The sequence below is a fragment of the Suricata suricatta genome, chromosome 16 (assembly GCF_006229205.1).
Source record: "Suricata suricatta isolate VVHF042 chromosome 16, meerkat_22Aug2017_6uvM2_HiC, whole genome shotgun sequence".
Classification (NCBI taxonomy): domain Eukaryota; kingdom Metazoa; phylum Chordata; class Mammalia; order Carnivora; family Herpestidae; genus Suricata; species Suricata suricatta.
In genome coordinates, this window is record NC_043715.1 from 20,869,885 (window position 1) to 20,893,149 (window position 23,265).

The 23,265-nt window shown below is 34.0% G+C and overlaps 1 long non-coding RNA gene across 1 annotated transcript in view; it reads left to right on the plus strand.

The window, feature by feature from the left end:
* The window catches only part of LOC115281162, a 79,517-nt gene that overhangs the window by 12,752 nt on the left and 43,500 nt on the right, over positions 1-23,265 (plus strand). The gene's annotated exons all lie outside the window — the stretch shown is intronic.

The window sequence follows — 23,265 nt, forward strand, 5'->3', positions numbered from 1 at the left end:
AACTTTCTTTACCCTCTGCAGACTATCCTACTGCATTTAAATTTCCTCATTTCCAGACACGTTTTTTTTCATTCATATTTCTACATTTCACATAAAACAAACAACCAAATAAACAAGCCACATTTATTTGGGTAAACTCTGTAATGATCTGATAAATAGAACTCCTCAAATATAAATATAAAATATAAATAGAATTAGACAATCACTGTTCCAAGTTTTCTGTGAGCTAAGACAGTATTTTTATACTGTTTAAGAAATTAGACCTAAATATCATAAAATGAGTACAGAATATCTACCTTGTGATACTACAATTCCATATCACATCTGGAGCCTCACCTTGCCTGTCACAATTGTGATGCTCTGTCCTCTGAGGAAATTGTAAGTATAGTTATTGGTAGAACCATTTTCACAGAAGAAAATGGTGAACACAGTTGTTGGTAGAACCATGTTCTTCTGAGAGTTGGAAGACAATACTTTCTCCTTACTTGTCATCATATTGGCATTTGAGCTAAACTTTTCTTGACTAGTACCTGGTATATAGATGACAGTCAATAATTTTCTGTTGGGTGAGTGAATGAATGAAAGTGCTGATTATTATGGAAAATTTATTTTATAAACCATCAAAATGGTTTTGATTATAAATCAATAGACATCAAAAATAAAAAAAATTATTAACACATAGAAATTACTCAAAAGAATAGAACCCTGGCTTACAGCTGAGTTACCTCATAGATTTTCAAAAATCCCAAATTTTCTGTCCTCAACATCTGGACTTTCTTTTCTTGTTAACTATCTCTATAGGAAACACTTGATCACAGTGGTTTTATAAATCACATCCAGCATTTCCGTAACCAAAAGTGGAAGCATGATCTCCTTAGTCTTCGTCTATTTTTAAGAGAAATGAAAATTTTACTGTAAATACACATAAGGCCTTATCTTATATCTCACTGGACAACAGTGAGCCATATAATCAGCCCTACTATCAAAGAGAAGAGAATTTTCCACGATTTATTTAGAAGTTTATAAGTTCTAAATCAAAGATGAGTTAGTTCACATTCTCTGGGAGGAGGGGAAGGAACAGGATGTCTGAATAATATCAGAATCTTATTAACAAGGAATAAAGGAAAAATGGCTGTCAGTCACACTAAGAAGTATATTAATCAGAAAGTAGATTACTATCTCTTAAAATACAATTTCTCAAAAAAGCAGATTATTTTGTTCAAATATTTAAACAGTAGTTTCCAAAGACAGTATTTTTTAAAAAGAGTATAAGGTGCCCCCCTCATCTAGTTTTCCTGCGTTATAATCTCTTATAGTAAGAACTAGGGAAAAAAAAACTTAAAAAACACGTACATGGTTAGCCTCGCTGAATCACAATAGTCACAGATATCTGTTACATCCTGCAGAGACAAGTAGTGTACTCAAGACCTCCCTGTATCGCCATGTAAGCCGTGTCCTGGGAGTATACCATGACAACTCCCCATTTCCTGTAGATGAGGAAATTGAGTATTGAAAAGCTTAATTATCTTGGTCAAGGTTATATGGCTGGCAATGAGAGAGTTTGCTTTTAAGACCAGAATGGCTTGGCTCTGAAGTCCAAGTTCAGCTGCCTCTAAATCAAACAGATGTGTAGGAATTTATTTCTGCCCACTGTGAGGTGATTTCAAAAGGAAATAGTAGTCAAAGGAATTGCAAATAAAGGACATTAACATTTCAACTATTCTGATCTATTCTGATTTTTCAGCATTGACTCCACATGTGAAACACTGAAAAATAGAAAATAAACTGTAACTTTCTTCTCATGTAAAGACACAGAATATATATTTATATTCTTAAAGCTAGAGAGATAATTTCCAGTATATTAGATAAATCAGGGAAGTGTTGAAAGAAATATGTAGATGATCATGGGCAAAAGTTCAGCATAATATCATGGAGTAAATTTAATCTGTTAAGCTTTATGAATATACAAAATACAAATCTAAATTAAACCTTAGGACTCAATGGAGTATCTATCTATCTATCTATCTATCTATCTATCTATCTATCTATCAATCTATGTAATGATGTCAGGTTTTCCCTTAACAGTATTTTAAAGTTGATGCCTTTTTTCTCTAGACTTTGTGCTTTGTTTATCCATATGCCTTCACCAGAATATCTGAGAGAAAATAATATAAATCAGCTTCAATTATAGATAACATACTAAATGGAGACACTAGCTACTAATAACTGTTTTCTTCCTTAAAATATAAGAACTACTTAAAAATTAATACAGAGAAAACTAATCAAAGGAAATTTGGATAAAGGAAGAAATAATTCACAGAATAGAAAAATTACAGGAGGAAAAGCAACATATGAATGATGGCTTATTCAGAGGGATGATAATGAAAGCAGTGATTTTATTTGTGAAAAGCTAACTCATTCATTATCAGCTGTATAACCTTGACCAAGGTAATTCAACTTTTCAGTTTAATATATACATATGCCTGTGTATATGAGTATATAGAAATATGTACATACATATACATTGTATATGTTTATGCATAAATATACATATATATACATACATACACACATATACACCATTAGGTTGGCAAACAAAAGGACTGTAAATATCGGCAGTTTGGACAGCTATAAATTGAAATGAACTTTCAGTGATGGAAGGGATTTAAATATTAAATACTGGTTCTGACATGTTGAGTAGGAATTTGGAAGTATCTAATAATAATTATAGCCTTAATTCTAAGAAGTTACATCTTTGTAAGATATCTTCGCAGATATTCACTGTTGTATATGATAAAAAAATAAAATGGGAACAATATAAAATATCTGTTTAAATGCAATTCAATGACATGTAGTATGTTGAAAAAATGCATTTTGCAAAAACGGTCCTGATAGTTGGCAGTTGGTTACTGATAGACAGGAGTTGATAGGTCAGCAGTGTTCCCTACTGAACATAAAGAGAACTTTTACAGAATATGAACAATACTCAAACAGGCCACTATGTAATCGTGATGGAACAAGAGAGGGATAAGCTCACCCTGAAATCACCACTTAAAGGAGAGAGAGAGAGGAATCCATGAAACCACAAAAATAAGTAAGCATCCTTGTTTTTTGATTAACCAACTTAGAGTTTCTTGAAGTGAAATTCTGTAAACTCTAGGAACATAATGAAAATGCTAGCTGCACTTTAATTCTCTCACCTTCTACGTAAAAAAAAAAAAAAAAGTACCCAATTACTGGATTGTTCTTGGGTTACTTTTGGGGGAGTGTGAGGGTTGGAGGAGGTTGGACTGCTCTTGCTTTTTTGAGCACACCCAGTTCAAAATTGGTCATTGCTTTCCTAAGTCCTTCTCAATAGCACTCTGAAAGGGACAGGCTCAGTCCTTCCTCATTGCTATCACAGCCCCATGTTTTATGTTAATCACTCCTTACACAATTTTTCCTGTGGTTTTGCATTTGTATGACTGTTTCCCTTTAAGACATTAAGTTCCTGGAGGAAATGGATCCTGTGTTGGTTTGATGTTTTATGCCCAACACAGTGAGTACCATATATGTTCAAGTCACATTTTATTGACTAAATAATAGATTCACCAATGCATTAATAACCCAAAACAAAAATCACTGGGAACCAATTTGCATTTCATTTCATGCATACAATGTTGCATATAAAGAAGGTTACATTAAACCTTAGTTAAAGGCTAAGGAAAAGTAATCTTTTTTCTGACATTTCCTTACCATTATCTCACATCTCACCCCTGTCTAATCCCACAAAAGGAAATGAAAAAAATGAAAAGTAAAAAGGAAGATAAATATCTCACTTTCTTGATTTTCAACCATGCAGCCTCTATTTGCAACTTCCAAAACTCTATTTTGAAAGTGGTGTGCACGGTAGTGTATTAATTATGGGGATTATACAACCCTGAGGCTCGATGTATTGAAACAGAAGAGGGTTTTAATTCTAGGGGAACTGTCTCTAGATTTTGATGTGAAATAAAATTTCTTGCATCGACCCTGCACTGATGAAGATCAGAATGTTCTCTTAGTATGATCAGAACTACTCCCACGTTGATTACCTCTCGGTGAGTTGAGAGGAAATAAAAAAGCAAAAGCATTGATTTTGGAGAAATTTCTTGTCTTGCAAACTACATATTACCCAAATAGATTTACTCTTAATCTTTTAATAAACTGAAACAGTTAGAGATTTCTGCAAATGGTGCCTCAGTCTAATCTCACAGAAGACTCTACAGTTCTGCAGTGGATTAGAAAAGTCTCCCATCTTTCAATATTTGTCTTTGCTCCTTTCAGTAGCTGAATTTAATTCTTATTATCGTCAGCAACAAGGCAATTTCAGATGATGAAATTTCTCACATGAAACCTACACCTTTCAAATAATAATTCACAGCTCCAAATTGGATTTGTTGTGTATGTATGTGTGTGTGTGCACGTGTATGTGCACGCACACACAGCTTACCTGAAGACAGTCTGATTTGTGAATGTATAATTCATGTCATAGATTAAAATATTTTTAGATATAAGAAATGAGTCATCTTTGTTTGCAAGAAAAGATTAAATGTATATTATCCTCAGGTTCATAGAGATGCAGTGGCAAAATAAAACAAACAAAAAACTAAAAGCCAACAAACAACAAAAAACAAACAAATGAAAAAAACATTCTAATCAATGCAGTAAATAAGTTGTGCTAGTTGGGTTTGAATATTTCTCTTGGGTCCCCACAACCGCAGGTCCAAATGTGCCTTGTTTATTATATTATCTTCCTAATTCATTTCCCCTCTGAAATTCACCAATTCATCTATTCATTCCCCTCATTTCTATCAGAGTGATTTTTCTAAAACAATATTTAAAACACAGTGAACATATAATTTGCTCCCTTAAGCCTAAAATGTTAAAGCTCTTTACTACACATCAGGCATTCTTATGCATGTCACAATCTATCTTGCTTTTGGTTGTCATGACTCCTATGTAGATATGACTCTCCCCTTTTAGCAAATGAGAAATCTGAGATTCAGAAAAATAGAAATGATTCATATAAGATCTACAACAAGGTTCTTCATCAGTATTATGGACCTGCGAGGTCCAGCAAGTGTTTGTTGGGAGGTACTGTCCTGGGCGCTGCGCAATGTTTAGTAGCCTCCCTGACTCCTCCTTCACTCTGTACCAGAAGCATGCCCCTGACCACAGATGTGAAAATCAAAGATGTATCCAGATTTTGTGAAATATCCCCTGGGAAAATTTACAAAATTGCTCCCAGTTGAGAACCATTTACCTATACACATGTCTCTTTCATAATGACTTTAAAAAATTTTTTTCAATGTTTTATGTATTTTTGAGAGAGAGAGAATGAGCAGGGGAGGGTCAGAGAGAGAGGGAGACACAGAATCCAAAGACAGGCTCCAGGCTCTGAGCTGTCAGCACAGAGCCCAATGCAGGACCAGAACCCATGAACCATGAGATCATGACCTGAGCTGAAGCTGGACACTCAGCCGACTGAGCACCCAGGTGGCTCTTTCATAATAATCCACATAGTTTAATAGCCTCACAGATGCATGTTTTATCATTCCCAAATACTCAATACTTTATTTATTCCTTGATTCAGTTTTGGAATATGTTTAAGAGTTCAAATTCAGTACCTGTGATTTTTATCCCAGATTTACCATTAATTGCTTTCATGGCTTTGGGCAAGATTTCAAAGCCTTCTCTGCTTTAGGTACCTCATCTAGACTTGGGAATGATAGTCACACTTAATTTATACGTATGTTTAGAAGACCAAGTAAGGTTTTCTATGTAGAGATCTAACAGTGTCATTCTGGACTGGTGGCACATTCCAAAGTTTTCCACAGAGCCACTTTGTTTGTTTGTTTCAATTCTTATACCTAATTCACCATGTCAAAGACCAGGGAACCTGTCCAGCAAAGTAACTCCATTGCAAGCAAGAGGATGTCAAGGAGACCCTTGCCTGCCTCTAGCCCCTTTACTGGAATCCCACCCCCACACACACCATTACTCCAATGCCTATTCACCATATAGCCTGCCATAATTATTCTTTTTATCATATTGATCACCACATTCTAATCACTAGTAGGGTTGTCCAATGTTGTCAAATTCCAAGAAATAGACAACAAGGATCTGCTGGCATATCTTCTCCTGATACTTCTCAATAAATGTCTTATTCTGCACTGTGAATCATTTTCTACAAGATTTTTCTGTGAAAATGAATGTGATGATTTCTCTCTGCTCCTGGAACTAACTTTTCCTGGAATTAATTGTCTTTGGTTTACAGTATTGTTCTAATTGTTAATATTATTATTATTGTTGTTGTAAGAACACAATATGAGATCTATCTTTATAACAAAAATTTTAGGTGTACAATACAGTATTAGTAACTATAGGTACAATGTTGTATAATAGATCTCTAGAACTTATTCACCTTGATGAACTGAAACTTTATGCTAATTGATTAGTAACTCCTCCTTTCCTCTTACCTCCATACTCTGCCAACAACCATTCACTCTTTGATTCCATAAATATGGTTATTTTGGATATTTCATATATGTGGAATTATGCACTATTTTTCTTTCTGTGACTGCCTTAATGGCTTCAAGATTTGTCCATGTCGCATATTACAGAATACCCTAATTTTTAAAGGCTGAATAATATTCCAGTATATTTATAACATACTGTCTTTATCCATTCATTTTTCAGTAGACATTTAGGTTGTTTACACATCTTGACAATTGTGAATAGTGGTGCAGTGAATGTGGGAGTACTAGTATTTCTTCCTAACTTATTTGAAATGGTGATATATATTTACCTACAGTTTAAATATAGAAATGAGGTCAATTCTATAAATTGGGTAAAAAGGATAAAGACTCCTATACCCTTATACTTGAGTCATAGAAACCTTCCAGAGTGCATGATGTTTGAACTTAAACCTAAAAATAGTAGTAGATATTAGCCAAAAATAAAGGTAGGAAAATGTATAAGCAGGAGAAAGCCAACTAAATGCTATGTATGTGGTCCTAGTGGTAAGATAGTATGAATAATAAAGAAATTGAAGCAAATTCAATGCGTATATATTTGCAAAATACATGAATGTTTTGGCATTTGACATATAAGAATTTTCTGATGAAGAAATAATTCATCCCTCCCTAGTCTGTCTCCATTCCCTGTCTTTCCTATGGCCAGCTCTTGCCTCATCTTTTGCTTTTTGGCTCAAAGTTTACCTTCCCAGGAAGTCTGCTCTCACTACTCCATCCCAATATACCAATCTCTAATAAGTGTGACGGAGAAAATTTTATAAATCGGGAACCTGGGGTGCCTGGGTGGCTCAGTTAGAAGAGCATATATTGTGAGTTTGAGCCCCACATTGGCTGTAGAGATTACTTGAATGAATGAATAAATGAATGAATAAAACCTAAGTGTAAAAAACAACAATAAAAAGAAAATCTTCTGACAATGTACTCAAGTCTTCATTGTTTGTTTCCCAGACAGTAGATGCAGGTTTCCAGAGGACTTCTCTGTTTTGTTCACTTTTGCACTACCAGGGCTTAGAATATTGTCTGGCACGCAATTGATGCTCAAAAAATGATTACCAAATGAGTGAATGAATGAATGAATGATAACTGGCTCTTATAATGTTACTTGACTGTTGTTTTCCAGTAACCTGAGGCCTTGTCAACAGCTCAATACCCTGTGATACTACGTGTATTACCCTCCTCGGAAAGGAGATGGGGGAGAGGGCTTTCATTAGGAGCATTTTAAAAATTTACTTGGCCATTGATCTGGCTATTCTATCCTTTACCAAGGCCAGGAACATGTGGATATCCGGCCAAGAGATTGTGCAGGGGCATAATTTGGAATTCTCTCCCGTTTCTGGAGGCCAAAACAGTAGAGGTAACCCGTTTCATAGACAGCAGAATTGGGAACAAATATACATTTTTAACAAAAACAAAAATTGTTTATATACTTGATTTGCATTGAAATAAACACATACTCTTATGAAAATCACTTGTTACTTTTTGGGTGGGAGAGGGGGGTGTGTGCTCTAATTTTTTAAGACAGCTGACATCAAGCAAAATATATCTGGAGCAAACTGTTAGTTCTCTTTTAAGCATGGGTGGGAAGCAAGATTAAATTTTTTACTATGAAGGACACTTTGGCTGTACTAATTTGCTCAGTTTCATGGGCCTCATTTCATCCTAATTAGCATTAGGGGTGGGAAATAAGAGCGTGTGGAGCACATCTCACTATGGGTCCAGATTTCTAAGGGTCTAATATGGCAAAATATATAATTTAAAATGTATTTTCAGTTACAATAATTTGAAAGCTCCATGAATACAATACAACAATGAATTTTTTTTCAACTAAAAACCAGCTAATGTCCAGCTCATACATTTACCATTTTAATTTCTGACCCCTTTCTGCAGCTGTGGGTCCACGAAGTCATGATTTTGTTGAATTCATTTTCTGTTATGCTTCCTAGTACAATGTTTTGACCATGTCTGATTATATAGCTCAATTGGAGTGGAGAAAATTACCCAGTAATTTAGAAAAGAATTCCCTTTCAAAGCCTGCAGGAATCTGCTCTTCAATTTAGAAAGAAATTTACAGAATCAGGTTGTTTGTATGAGTTGTAAGTATTGTTTAGTGTTTTGACCCAGGGTTGCTGGATATATCATTCAACCAACGATGATTTTATGTCTGTCTCTTTTTCTTTCTGTCTGTGATACGAATTCAGATGAACTCAAAATATCTTCTTTGCCACTGAGTCTCTCACACCCTTCTCTCTAGAGTTTTGTTATATATTTCCAGAACATATTTTCAAGCAGTAATTAAATAAGTAAGATGCCTACTATAACCTTGGTTAAAATAAGATATGGCTGCATTTTCTTTTCCTTCTCTTAAGACTGCTTTTTAAAATCATTTATATTTTTATTAAAAAGAAATAAAAATGAAAAATGCATATGTAACAATCTGCGTTGATTGGAAATGCCCAAAAGTGTTTGTGAAATAGAGCTTTCCTAAGATCAGTCTTTCTTCCTTTTATGTCCTAAACTTCAACTTCATTGCAAATTGCCTGACCCTTTTAGAAGACTGCTGTTGGGCACACATAGGAAGAGGTTAATTACTACTTTATATCCTGTATGTTTCTCTATTTTACTGCATCCACCTTTTTCTGGTTTTCTACACACTTAAAAGAAAAAAGAACTTCTGCAAGTTATAATCACACTTTGGGCTTTTGCCATGCTCCCAAGGTCAACCTTTTAAAATGAAATGCTAGTTACTGTGTGGTCACAGATATCTAAAGCATGCATTTTGTTTAGTGAGGAGATCAGGTAGGTAAATGGACAAAATAAAACATGAAAATCCCGTAGTAGGAATAGGTATCTGGCACTGCAGACAGAGGTAAATTTGGGAAAGGTAGTTATTGATTCTTCCTGAAGTACTCAGGAAGTCTATCTAGAGAAAGCTCTCTTGAGATAGTATTGCATTACAGGCAAAGGGAGGAAGGACATTCTGGAAGGAAGTCATAGCGTATGTAAAACTATGAAAGCATAGAAGACACACAGTACATTTCTGGAACTATAGATATTTAATATTTTAGGAACCTGAGGCTCATGGCAAAATGAGAATATAAAAATGGAGAGCAAATACCAAATCATGGGCGTGGGTCATACAATTTCCAGTTCTTCTTAACCCATTTCCAAGAGTAGGCTGAAACAAAATCCTAGTTTCTACTTCTGTGATATAGTAGAAAGACCATCAGGCATGGAATCAGCAATTTTATGCTTCTAACTGCCTACTAAATTACTTTACATTCATTGTCTTCTAAATTGAGGCTTCATTTCCTCAACTGAAAATTAAGGACAATAAAGTATTAATCTCCTTAGGCTTTTTTTGATAATTTTGCATATATTACAGCAATTTTGGAATCTGAAAAAAATACCATCCAGATGAATGTCCTACTTTCATGCAGTCATTAATCTATTTTTAAAGAATTGAGAGCTTACGGTATATCAGGCACTGGGGTAGCCACAGGGCAGTTTATCAGTAAGCAAGATCAGTAAGACATTTTGTATTGTGGAGATCATGATTCCCTTTGCTGTGACATTTAATCTGAGGTCTGTAAAGATCATAGGGAGAATGGATTTCAGGCAGAAGAAACAGTAAATACAATAATCCAAAAACATAACTGGCATTGGCATAAAGTACATATGTTTGCACACACATTCACAGTAGGTGAGAGGTATTGGAGTAGCCTTTCTACTGTTGAACTCCATAGAGAAGGACAAAAGCAGCTGAATTTTACACTTAGGACAGCCAGTGGTCATAACTGTGGGCGTAGGTCATGTGGGCCAGGGGGCAAGCAACACATATGCCATGGCTTTAGCCTTTAACACCCTCTCACCAAAACTGAAGAGAAATCCTTTAGTGTTGCTAGGATACCTCAGTATTTTAGACTCTGTGGTGCACTGGGCTATTGACTCTTGTCCTGTCATGTCTTTTTTCATCTGTCAAGGTTTTAAGAAGGAAAAAAAGTGTCATGAAACCATGCAGTGGTCTCTTGTCTTGCAAGCAACAGGTTGACTTTTTTTGCTGCTTTACTACTTTCACGTTATTCCTTCCTTTCTTTTAAATGGTCCCAGAATATTTTCATGGACCTGTCTTATTGGGTCAATAATGGCAAATAAATGCTAACTTAAGTACCATCTGTGATCCACTGATGGTCGCTAGCAATGAAGAAACACTCCAGCTAAGATAGGGGGCTTAGAAGAGTAACACAACAAAACTGTCTCTGTCTTCCTTGGATTCAGTGAAGAGCTAAGTGGCAGAACTGAGCTCAACTTTTCTTAAAGGCACTTGCCTTTTTACTTCATATAAGATTAAAGTCACAAATGGGTAATTCTTTTTGTTAACGCAATTTCATTTTCAATATCTTATGCTAGGTGGCAGGTGAAAAAAATGAGCAGAGTTATCTTAAACAGCAAACATTAGTGCTAAGAGTGTGGCCTGAAAATTACAGATAGCACCATCTGTGGTACTTTTTTTTTCCTTTAATAAATCCGTATACAACACCACTGATATTCTTAGCTTCTTGGTTATTATACAAATGACTTAAAATCTTCCTGCCTGTTTTCTTATCTGTATGATGAGAGTAATAAGAGAGCATACTTCCTACACTTGTAAAATTTCAATGAGAAAATTCCTCTAAAGTACTTGCACTAAGCCCAACCCATAAAAATCACTTGATAATACTTTAATAAAAGTTGAATGATGATGATGAGAATCAAATCTCCTATTCTTGTGAAAAAAGTGATTCTCAAACTGAACCCAAAAAGGGAAGATCTATCTGATTTCAAAGTCCATTATTATACAATGAAATAATCACATACTCAATTTACTTTGGTTATTTACTTTAAAGATACACTGAGTGACTTCATCTAGCCATGACGTTAGAAGAAATGAATGAGATGTGTGTCACTTCAGTCACTCGTCAATTTTATATATGTATACACAAATTCTACTGTTACATCCCTTTCATATTTTTAAATGTCTTTTTCCCCCCAATTGTAACAGATGAAGCAAAGGGTTAAATGATCAGGATCAATATTTTAAAAAGGAAAATAATAATAAAATGAAATATAATTTACAATCTAGTAATCTTGGTGGAAATATAGATAAATTCAATCTAAATTGAAACTAATATTTATAAATGAACAAATTATTTTAATGTATAAATTGCCAAATAATCATTAGGCATGAATTGTCATATTTTAGTTAGATGTTTTGATAGTGTCTAGATGGGGGCTGGGTAATAAAAATAATAATACAAGGTGCATATGTAATTAAAAAAATTTTGGTAACCACATTAAAGTTAAAAAGAAACATATGCAATTAATTACAATAATTGCATTGTAATTAGCCCAAATAAATGCATTGCATTTAGCCCAAAATATCCAATAATTATTTTAATTATGTAAGCAATATATAAAAGTGTATGAAATACTTTATTTTTGTTCGTTTTAGTTCTTGAATACGCAGTTGTGTTTTAAACATGTGCACATCTCAAGATGTTAAATTTTCATTGAAAACATTTCATCTATATTTAGATTTCATAACATTTACAGTTGATTAAGTAAATTCACACACTCCAGTGTTCCACCATACTTAATAGTTTTCCAATATCTGAATTGAGTTCTCCAAAATAATTTTCTTTTAATACTCACATAAACATTGACAAAACTGGTTCATCATTTTTAAAAGGATTGATTTGACTTTGAAGCAAAACCATATTAATTTTAAAACTACATCTGTCCACATTAGGTAAATTGACTAACACTTGAGTCAACTCATTTTTTAAAACACTAAATTCAAAGGGGTGTTGTATAAAATGAAAATACTGAATTTATCAACATCAGAAGTTTTCTTCATTTTGTGTGTGTGTTTTGATCAATATGCATGGTGCTATCATTTATAATTAAAATCTTCTGTATATTAACTTATTTTGGAAAATGTCATAAATCATAGTGAATGATTTATTTTATGAAAACTTGCAATTTCAGTATAAATTCCCTTACTTGTCTGTCACAGATTACCTTCCCCCAACCCACCTTGTGGGGCTTCCAATTTAGTTCTTCCATATATAGTTTAATATTGATGAGATAACATAATTCATAATTCATACTTCAACTTTTATATTTGATCATTGGATATTTAACAAACATTCCTTTATTTAAAGAAAGTGTTGAATTTGAATTAACAGTAGGCAAATCTTTGCAAAGTTCTTTAACATTTAAACCAATGAGCATCAGTAAAGAACATGAGACCATTATTGGTTTTCATTGAATTTATATGCTGAAACACATGAACAATTATATCTGTGAAGCTTTTCACACAGTCTCTTTCAGAAAACTGAGCACATATATTATCAACAAGTATCATACAGTTGAATGAAACTTTAATAAAGGAAACTTCAGTTTTCGAATTTAAATTAGAATAATTCTTGTTTGTTTCCTTTTTAAAAATTTTTCAAAAATGTTTATTTATTTTTGAGAGACAGCGTGAGCAGGGTAGGGTCAGAGAGAGAGGGAGACAGAATCTGAAGCAGGCTCCAGGCTCTGAGCTGTCAGCACAGAGCCCGATGCAGGGCTCAAATCCATAAACTATGAAATCATTACCTGAGCCAAAGCCTGCCGCTCAACCGACTGAGCCACCCAGGCGCCCCTGTTTGTTTCCTAATATAGCTGTAACACTATTCATTTTCACAGATTTTCTTTTAAAAAGCTAAGATTTTTATTTTATTATTATACCTAAGTATGTCATAGATTTGTACCTAAGTATACTTTTGAGTGCTTCACTAATGTTTTCTTTTTAATTTCAAATTTACTTGTTCATGGCTTGTGTAGAGGAAAATTATTGGCATTACATACTAACCTTGTATCCTGCAAACTTGCTATATTTATTTGTTAGTTCCAGGAGTATTTTTGTCAATTCTTTTTTATTCTCTATTTTAAAATTTTTTCTCCTGTCCAGTCTGTATACACTTTATTTCCTTTTCTTATTGAATTGGCTAGGATTTCAAGTACAATGTTGAAAAGCAGTGGTGAGAGAGGACATTCTTGCCTTGTTCCTCATATTCATGGGAAAGCTTCTTGTTTATTACCATTAAGTGTGATATTAACTTTAGGGCTTTTTGTAGATATTATTTATCAAGTGGATACAGTTCTTGTTTCTGTTATACTGAGAGTTTTTATTGTGAATAGATGGATGTTGTCAGTTTTTTTCCTGCTTCTATTGATATAATTTATGATTTTTCTTCTTTAGCCTTTTGATGTAATTATTACATTAATTGTTTTCTTCATGTTGAACCAGTCTTACATAACTGGAATCAATTCCACTTAGTCATGGCATATAATTATTTTATACATCACTAGATTCATTTTGCTGTTCTTTTTGAGCCTCTTGGATTTATGTTCAATGAGTAATATTTATCTGTAATTGTCTTGTAATATTTTTATGGTTTGGTATCAGGGTATTCTTGGCCTCATAAAGTATGTTATGATTCTATGCTTCTGTCCTCTCAAAGAAACTGTAGGGAATTCATATAATTACTTTATTAAATGTTTGTGGAATTCAGCAGTGAATGCATCTGAGCCTAGCATTTCTGTGTTGGAGAGTTTTTCATAGTTGATTCAATTTCTTTAATAGTTATAGGTCTATTCAGATCACCTATTTATTCTTGTGTTAGTTTTGGCAAAGTGTGTCTTTTAACAACTTTCATCACCTGGGGTATCAAATTGGTGGGCATAGAGTCCATTCACAATATTTCTTTGTTATCCTTAATTTCCATGGGATCATGTAGTGCTTGCCTTTTCATTTCTAATAGTAGTAATTGTGTCTTCTCTCTGTTTTCATAGTTAGCCTACTTCAAGTCTAATCAATTTTACTGATTTTTTCACCACTAGCTTTTGCTTTTGTTGATTATTGATTTCCTATTTTCCATTTTATTAATACTCTAATTATTATTATTTATTTTCTTTTTCTTTTTCTAGTTTCCTAAGGTAGAAACTTAGATGATTGACTTTAGATCTTCCTTACTTTCTACTATATGTATTCAGTGCTATAAATTTCCTATACCCAATGCTTTTATTGCTCCCTGCAAATTTTGATAGGTTTTCATTTTTATTTAGTTCAAAATATTTTTAAAATTTATTGAGATTTTTCTTTGAGATATGTGTTATTTAGAAGTGGATTGCTTAATCTCCATGTATCTTATGACTTTTATTATTTGTTATGGCTTATTGATTATTGGTTATTTATTGGTTATTGATTTCTAGTTTATTTTCCGTTGTGGCTTTAAACCAGTTGTTGTATGACTTCTCTATTCAAACATTTGTTCAAATGTGTTTTATAGCCCAGAATATGTTTTATCTTGGTGAAAACTGCAAATAGTTTTACAAGAATGAATATTCTGCTGTTGGATAAAGAACTGTAGATATCCACTATATATCTGACTAATGGTGTTGTTGAGTTCAATTCTCTCCCTACTGTGTTTTTGCCTGGTGCATCTGTCCATTTCTGACAGAGCAATGTTGAATTCTCCATTGTAATGATGGTTTCATCTATTTCTCTTTACCATTTGGTCAGTTTTTCCTTCATGTAGAGTGACATTCTGTTGTTAGCCATTTAAATATTAAGGATTCTTGGGGAACCTGGGTAGCTCAGTCGGTTAAGTGTCCAACTTCGGTTCAAGTCATGATCTCGCAATTTGTGGGTTCGAGGCCTGCGTCGGGCTCTGTGCTGACAGCCCAGAGCCTAGAGCCTGCTTTTGATTCTGTGTCTGCCCTTCCCATGCTCATGCTCTGTCTGTCTCTATCAATAATAAATAAACGTTAAAAAAACCCACAAAGTATAAATATTAAGGATTCTTATGTTTTATTGGAAAATTGATCCCTTTATCATGATGTAATGCCATTTTATCCCTATTAAGTTTCCTTGCTTTGAAGTCTGCTCAGACTAAATTTAATATAGCTATTTTTGCTTTCTTTCGATATTTGTTAGCTTGGTGTGTTCTTAGCTCATCCATTTACTTTCATTTTACATGTATTTTTATTTAAAGCACGTTTCTTATACACAACATATAGTTGGGTCTTGGTTTTTTTGGCCCAATCTGACAATCTCCATCTGTTAATTGGTGTTTTCTTTTATTGACATTCAAAATGATCAATACAGTTGAGTTGATAATTACTATATTTGTTTCTATCTTTTTGTAGCCCTTTTTCTGTATTATTATCTGTCTTCTGCTCTTTTGCTGCATTTTGTGTGTATGGGTTTTTTTTATAAATTTTTAAGGTTTCTTTATTTTTGAGAGACAGCGAGACACAGAATCTGAAGCAGGCCTCAGGCTCTGAGCTATCAGAACAGAGCTCAACATGGAGCCCAATCCAGGAACCTTAAATCATGACCTAAGCCAAAGTCAGATCTTAACCAACTAGGCCACCTGGGCACCCCTGAATTTTGTGGTTTTAAATGAGAATTTTGTATTTCATTTTTTAAATCTTTCCTTAGTATATCAGTTACACTTATATTTTACTTTTTAAATGGTTGCTATAGAATTTGCATTATACATTTATTACTTTACTAATTTAAGTCCTCTCTAAAATAACACTATATGGCTCCATGGGTAGTATGACTCACGCACACACACACACATAAGATACATGCAAAATATATGTAACCAAATACATTGTTTCTTTTAATATCTTGAACAAACTTTTATGCATTAGAACAATTTCTGAAAATAAAAATAAAAGGTTTTATTACCTTTACTTATTTCTTATTTGATGTGCTTTCTTTCTTTATGTAGAAGGAAGCTTCTGACATCTATTGGTTTCCTTCTCCCTTAAGAAATTCTTTAGGGGACCTGGGTGGCTCAGTCAGTTAAGTGTCCATCTTCAACTCAGGTCATGATCATGGTTCATGGGTTTGAGCCCTCTATTGGGATCTATGCTGACACCTTGGAGCCTGGAGCCTGCTTCAGATTATGTGTCGCCCTCTCTCTGCCCCTTCCCTGCTCACAGGCTGTCTCTTTCTCTCTCTCTCAAAAATAAATAAACACTAAACCAAAATGTTTAAAGAAATTCTTTAATATCTTGTAAGGCAGATTTACTGGCAACGAAGTTCTTTATTTGGTGTTTATCTGAGAAAATATTTCTCCTACATTTTGGAAAGATTATTGTTCAGAGTACAAAATTTGAGGTTCATCATTTATTCTCTCTCAACACTTTGAAGATTTTATTCTACATTCTTCTTATTTGCATGCTTTGTGGGAAGTTGCATACAATTCTTTGTTCCTCTATAGATAAGGTGTTTTGTTTTGTTTTCGCCCTGGCTTTTTTAAAAAATATTTTTTCTTTATCTTTGATTTTCTGGATTTTGAAAATGATATGCCTAGCGTAGTATTTTTTGTCATTTATCATACTTGGTGTTCTCTGAAATTTCTGGATCTCTTATTTAGTACCTGACATTAATTTGGAAGAAATTCTCAGTCATTTTGTTTCAGATATTTTTACTGCCCTTTTCTCTTTTACTTCTCTTTCTTGTATTACCGTCATGTGTATGCTACATCTTTTGTAATTGTTCCACAGTCCTTGGATCTCCTGTTGTATTTTTTTTTTAACCTTTGTTCTTCTTGCTTTTCAGTTTTGGGAGTTTCTGTTGTGGTTTTTCTCAAGGTCAGAGATTCATTCCTCTGCCAGTTCCAGTATACTGATAAGTCCATCAAAGGTCTTATCTATTTTTATTGTAGTTTTTCACCTCTAGTATTTCTTTTTTGGTTGTTTCTTAGGATTACCAACTCTGCTTACATTGTTCATCTGTTTTTGCATTTTTGTCTATCCATTAGACCCCTTAGTGTATTAATCATAGTTGTTTTAAATTCTTGGACTGATAGCTCCACATCTCTCTCCTGTTTGCCCTGTCTTTCAAATTAGACTTTTTACCTATTGGTATTCCTTGTGATTTTCTCTTCATAGCTGAATATGACATACTAGGAAAAGGAACTGACATTATTATGTCTGTAATAATGTAGTAGTCAGTTGTGGGGGGAAAAGAAGCATCCTATGATTAGGTTCTCTGTCTTTTTATGCACCTTCACCTCTGGATTGTGAATTTTTCAAGTGTTCCTTGATAGTTTTTTTTTTTTTTCACTTCTTCCACAGATGGGTCAGGAAGCATAGAGTGGGCTGGAGTGGGCTGAAGTTGTGTATTTCCCTTCTGTGTGGAAGGCTAGAGGTGAATGGAGTTAGGTATATCCCATTTTTCCAAGCATGTTAGGCTCTGGTTAACTGATTTCTGCTGAAGGCAGCCCTTGTTCAGAAACACAGAGTGAGAACCAGATTGATAAAACCAGATAATCTCACAAAACTATGAGAGTTCCCCTATGACCAGGTTCTCCAAGAATATTTAACTCTCAGACAATCTGTATTGAGACTGCAGCAATTCGTTGATTACAGTTCAAATTTTTCTACTTTTGCACTGGTTCCTATGGAGGTTTCTGCTCTTGTGTCTCTGCTCAGGTGAACTAGGAGTCCCTGTGTTCACCTGCCTGTCTCTCCAATTTTGGGAGCAGTGGTTTGCCTTGTGTCCTTAATTTTCTCATGGATCCAAGAAGAGCTCTTGATTTTTTTAGCCTGTTCAGGTATGTGCTTGTTGTCAGAACAGAGTGACAATTTCCAAGCCAGAAAACCAGAAGAAAATGTCAATTCTTTTTTTTTTTAATTAAAAAGGAATATCTTGTAATATTTATTTCTCAAAAATATATTTTTATACAAAAAAATCAAGTGGACCCTCCTTTTTGGTCTGTCACAGAAAATCACATTCATTATCCAATATGAAATTTTTGACAAACCTTCTTCCAGTTTCCCTTTGCCCCTTCACTCTCCTTGATGTATGGCAGCCACTCTGCTGCAAGCACATTCAACTAACTCTGCATCATTCATTTGCTTTTGTGTTTAGTGCAGAAGTTTGTTCATACTTACTTACTTCATACCAGAGATAATTTGTTTATAGTAAGTATTCCAATTTAATCACCAACCACAATTGCATTAACATTGTAACTCCTATTGTCTGCATAAGGAATTCTAGTAAACATAGTAGCATAGTAGATCATTTTATAGGAAAAGTATTTAAACTAAATCCATCTGTTGACACCAACTAGATCAGTGATGTGTTTTGGGTAATACTTGAAATGACATACCCGTTTAACATGCACACCCAAATGAAGGACTATCTTACGTGTTGCTTTGGATAAAGTGAAATGCAGTTCTGATAAGGCAATGAAAGTTATGCCAGTGTTCCAACGAATGTTTCGGTGGAAACAGAAATCATCCTGCTTTACCTTTAAATACAAATGTAAAATAATTACAATAAAAATAAAATGAGAAATGCAACTTTTCAGGCACACTATTCACAATTCAAGTGCTTTATAGTCACATGTGAGTAGTGGCTACCTTATTAGACATGCAGTTTAAGATTTTGTCGTAGTCAGATTAAGAGGATTTAACTGAATGGTCATAGGTGATTAGTTCCAAGTATAAACTCTCAGATATCTGCAATTGTAGAATATTTTGCCTTAATGTCACTTTGCTATGGAGAGTGATTCTAACAATTTATATTGAAGGAATATCTCCAATGTCTACAATAGTTGGATATTCATTTTTGTCATAAAAGATGTTTATCCACTGGATTTTACATATATATTTTACATATTATATACATACATATATACACACATATATCAACTTTTGTGCATATACATATCAACCTTTGAGCACATAGGATTTATTATTTTCAAAACATTAATCGATTCAATGGATATTTGACTATGTATTAAGCACCCAACACAGCTCCACTGAACTTTCGTGAATAATATGTATTAGTGAACTTATCAATAATCACTGTAGGTAACCAGAACACTCAGAGATATGACACAGAGTTATTCTAATGACATATTTGTTTTGTTCTTGAGTGGAAAATCTGATGCCATACAGTTTCAACCCGTTATTAACCCCACTTCTGGTAATTTCACTATATTAAGGTTTATCTTTGGACAAAAGTAGATACAAAAAAGAGACAGGCTTTACTCATTTGGAAAAAGCCAACAACAAAGTCATGCCCACCTTTACATGAATTTGCCTGGGTGAGTGCTTTCAGGGCTACAGTGCCAATCAGAGCATCTAGAACTGAAGGTAAGAACATCCAAGAAAGCAGAGGTAGCTCTGAGTGGAATCTCCACAGACTGTGCCACTTTATTCAGATTATGCTCAAATGCCGTCTACCCAAAAGTATTGTCTCCAGTCGCCTCTTAGCCTATTCCTGATTCAGTGTGTTTCATATCAGCAATCTAAAATTTTTAACTTTCATATATGTTTTTTTCTCACCTTCACTTTCATATGGAAAATAATCTCCATGAGTATAGGGAGCTTGTCCCTTTTGGTCATAACTGTATTACTTTCAAACAGAGGAATATCATTTTGGAGTTGGGTGTGTGATACAAATGCAGATATCCATTGAATGAATTGATATTTTTTAATATCTTTTGTGTGTTTTAATGTTTATTTTTGAGAGACAGAGAGAGAAAGAGAGTGAGCAGGGGGAGGGGCAAAGAGAGGGAGAGACACAGGATCTGAAGCAGGCTCCAGGCTCCGAGGTATCAGCACAGATAATGATGGGCTCAAACTCATAGACTGTGAGATCGACCTGAGCTGAAGTTGAACGTTCAACAGAATGAGTCACCCAGGCAACCCATGAATTAATATTTTTAAAGTAATAATACAGTGTCATATTGGTTTCAGGAATAGAACCCAGTGATTCATCACTTACAAATAACACCCAGTGCTCATCTTAGCAAGTGCCCTTTTTAATGCCCTTCACCCATTTAGCCCGTCCCCCAACCCACCTTTCCTCCAGCAACCCTCAGTTTGTTCTCCATATTTAAGAATCTCTTATGGTTTGCTTCCCTCTCAGTTTTTACCTTATTTTTCCTTTCCTTCATCTGTTGTGTTTCTTAAATTTCACATATGAGTGAAATCATATGATATTGGTCTTTCTCTGACTTATTTTCCTAGTTCCATCCATGTTGTTGCTAATGACAAAATTTCATTCTTTTTGATTGCTGAGTAGTATTCCATTGTATGTATATACCACATCTTCTTTATCCAATCATCAATGAATTGAAATTAAAAAATATATAGTTTTAATAATAAAATAAATAATTTAATAATAAATATATATATAGTAAATAGACACATATTATATATAATATATTTTTTTATTCTTTAGGCATCCATTATGGGAAAACACAATAATGAGATTGTAATGTTCAGCTAACACATACACAGATATGGGTCCTTTGCCCTCAGGGACCTTAGAGACTAAATGGGGAAACATATTATTCAAATTATCAACCCAAAAATAATTTCTAATTATGGTAACTGCTACAAAGTATCAATGTTTAATAAGAACACATAGGACCTTACGTTTATTTCAGGTGTCATGGAAGTCTTGCCTCATGAAATGATATTTGAGCTGAAATATGATTAATGAAAATAAGTAACTAGACAACAAGGAGAAAAGATTTCCCCACCTAGTGGATGGCAGAAGCAAAGGCTCTATGGAGGAAGGTCACATGGTGTTCGTCAAAAACTGAGAGAGCAGTAGATAAAGCACAGAAACCAAGAGAATGTGAAAAGATGAGGCTAAGGCGTTAGGTCAGTTACATAGGGACTTGTAGGCTTGAATATGTTGATATTTATTCTAAGAGAAAAAGGAAACTACTGGACAGTTTTCCACAACAGAGGTATGGATTTGTGAACCATGGAATTGATAAAGATGTATTGAATTGGAGCGGAAGTGGCACAGATCTTTTTGCTTTAAAAACACGTGTGCATATGCATAAAATAGCATCAACTGATTCCTTGTTCCCACTGTCCACCATACTTGAAATTTTCCTTTCCTGACATCATTTTCAATTTGAAGCATTAAAACCAGTCTGTCCTGTCCTCTCAAGAACTGTTCTATAAATGACAAGGTGAAACCGGATCTTACCTGTCCCCTTCTTACTACTTAATGCTCCTTTGAATTCGGACATTTGTTTACCCTGAATTGCAATTATGTTCAGTAATTCCATAGCATTCACATAAAAGGCCCTATTCTTAGTCCTTTTCTTCATTAACTAATTCAATCTTTCAACTATCCCATGAGGCAGGTTATATTTTTCTCATTTTACCTATGACAAACTGAGGATGTTTATGTCTATATCTGTCCACACATCTCAAATTGGAAGATGACTCCCACCCTTCAAAAATCCCATTGTCCGCAGTGGGAATCCACAGTACACTGTCCTTCCTGACTGTCACCTTAAAAGTGTAGTATTTGTATCTTCTACTGGAAAACATATAGAGTTGATGGCATGATTATAAGTCCATGTTTCATCAAATGCATCGAGAAGTCAAGCAGTAGACAGTGTTAAAAACTATCTCACGGATATACTGAACCAGGCCATTGCCTCAGGATACAAGCCAGCTGATGAAGCCTAGCCATCAGATGATAATAGGAAGCAAAAGATTAAAAGTATCCACTTAGTTTCTCAGTGACATCTCTTTTAAAATGACCATGATAAAGTTGAGGGCTTGAAGGAAAACTTAGACATAATATTCTATCAACAGTAGCTTAGAGTCCCCCACCTATTTTAAGGAAATACCAAAGAGACTAAAATAAAAATAATTACAAGTAGACCAGTTTCAAGTTAGGCATTAACTATAGTTAAGTACAGGATAATTGTTTTAGAATTACTCAGGAATTCTGTACAGGCTGGAAATTAGATAACAAAGCCACAAGGTTATATTCTGCTCTCATATTCTTTCTTTGACTTCTTTTTTGTTTTTACCTTTTTCTTTATGAAAGAAGAATTTATGGAAACTCATTAGTAGCACTAGTGGAGATCTGGAGTTTAACAAAATTTTGTTAAATCCTTGCTATTCCACACAATACTGTGACCTTGAACTAGTGCTTCAAACAGTTAATTCCTCCCATCTTCAAAACAAGAATTGATTAAAAAAAAAAAGACTACCTTGAAAAAAATTGTGAAAGTTAAGTGGCATAATGCATTTTTATATATGTAGAACACAATGAGTGCTCCTTGATACATGAATGATTAACTGATCACATGTTGTTTCCCTTTCACTTCAATTCTGTGTGCTTTACAGGTAAAGGTTGGGGCATTATTTTGTGGAAGGATAAAGGATAGAAAATTAGAAAAATGCTTGGGAGAGTCATCCACTTCATTTTCCTGGACATTGCTTTCTTAAATTTTAAGCTATGGAACTTTAAATTTAAGACATTTTTAAAAATTATTATTATTTTAAAGAATAATATTATCTATGAATGCAGCCTGTCATATTCAGGTACTTAATTCAGACAGGAAGTATCTGACCCAAATCTTTTGCATGTAATTGGTAGGTTGAATAAAATGTCTTCCTAGGTACAATTTTTCTTTAACAGCAGGTAGCTGGTTTTTGGATTCTGTCCCATGTCTAGTTTCTACTTCTATGCTGAAATTTTGTGAGCACAAAACTACCTTCCATCAGGTAAAATTATAGTTATTATGTGGCATTAGAAAAAAATCCAAGTATTTTCAGCTAAAAATTTACATCCGTTGCTAATAGCTCTTATAGCCTTAAATATATA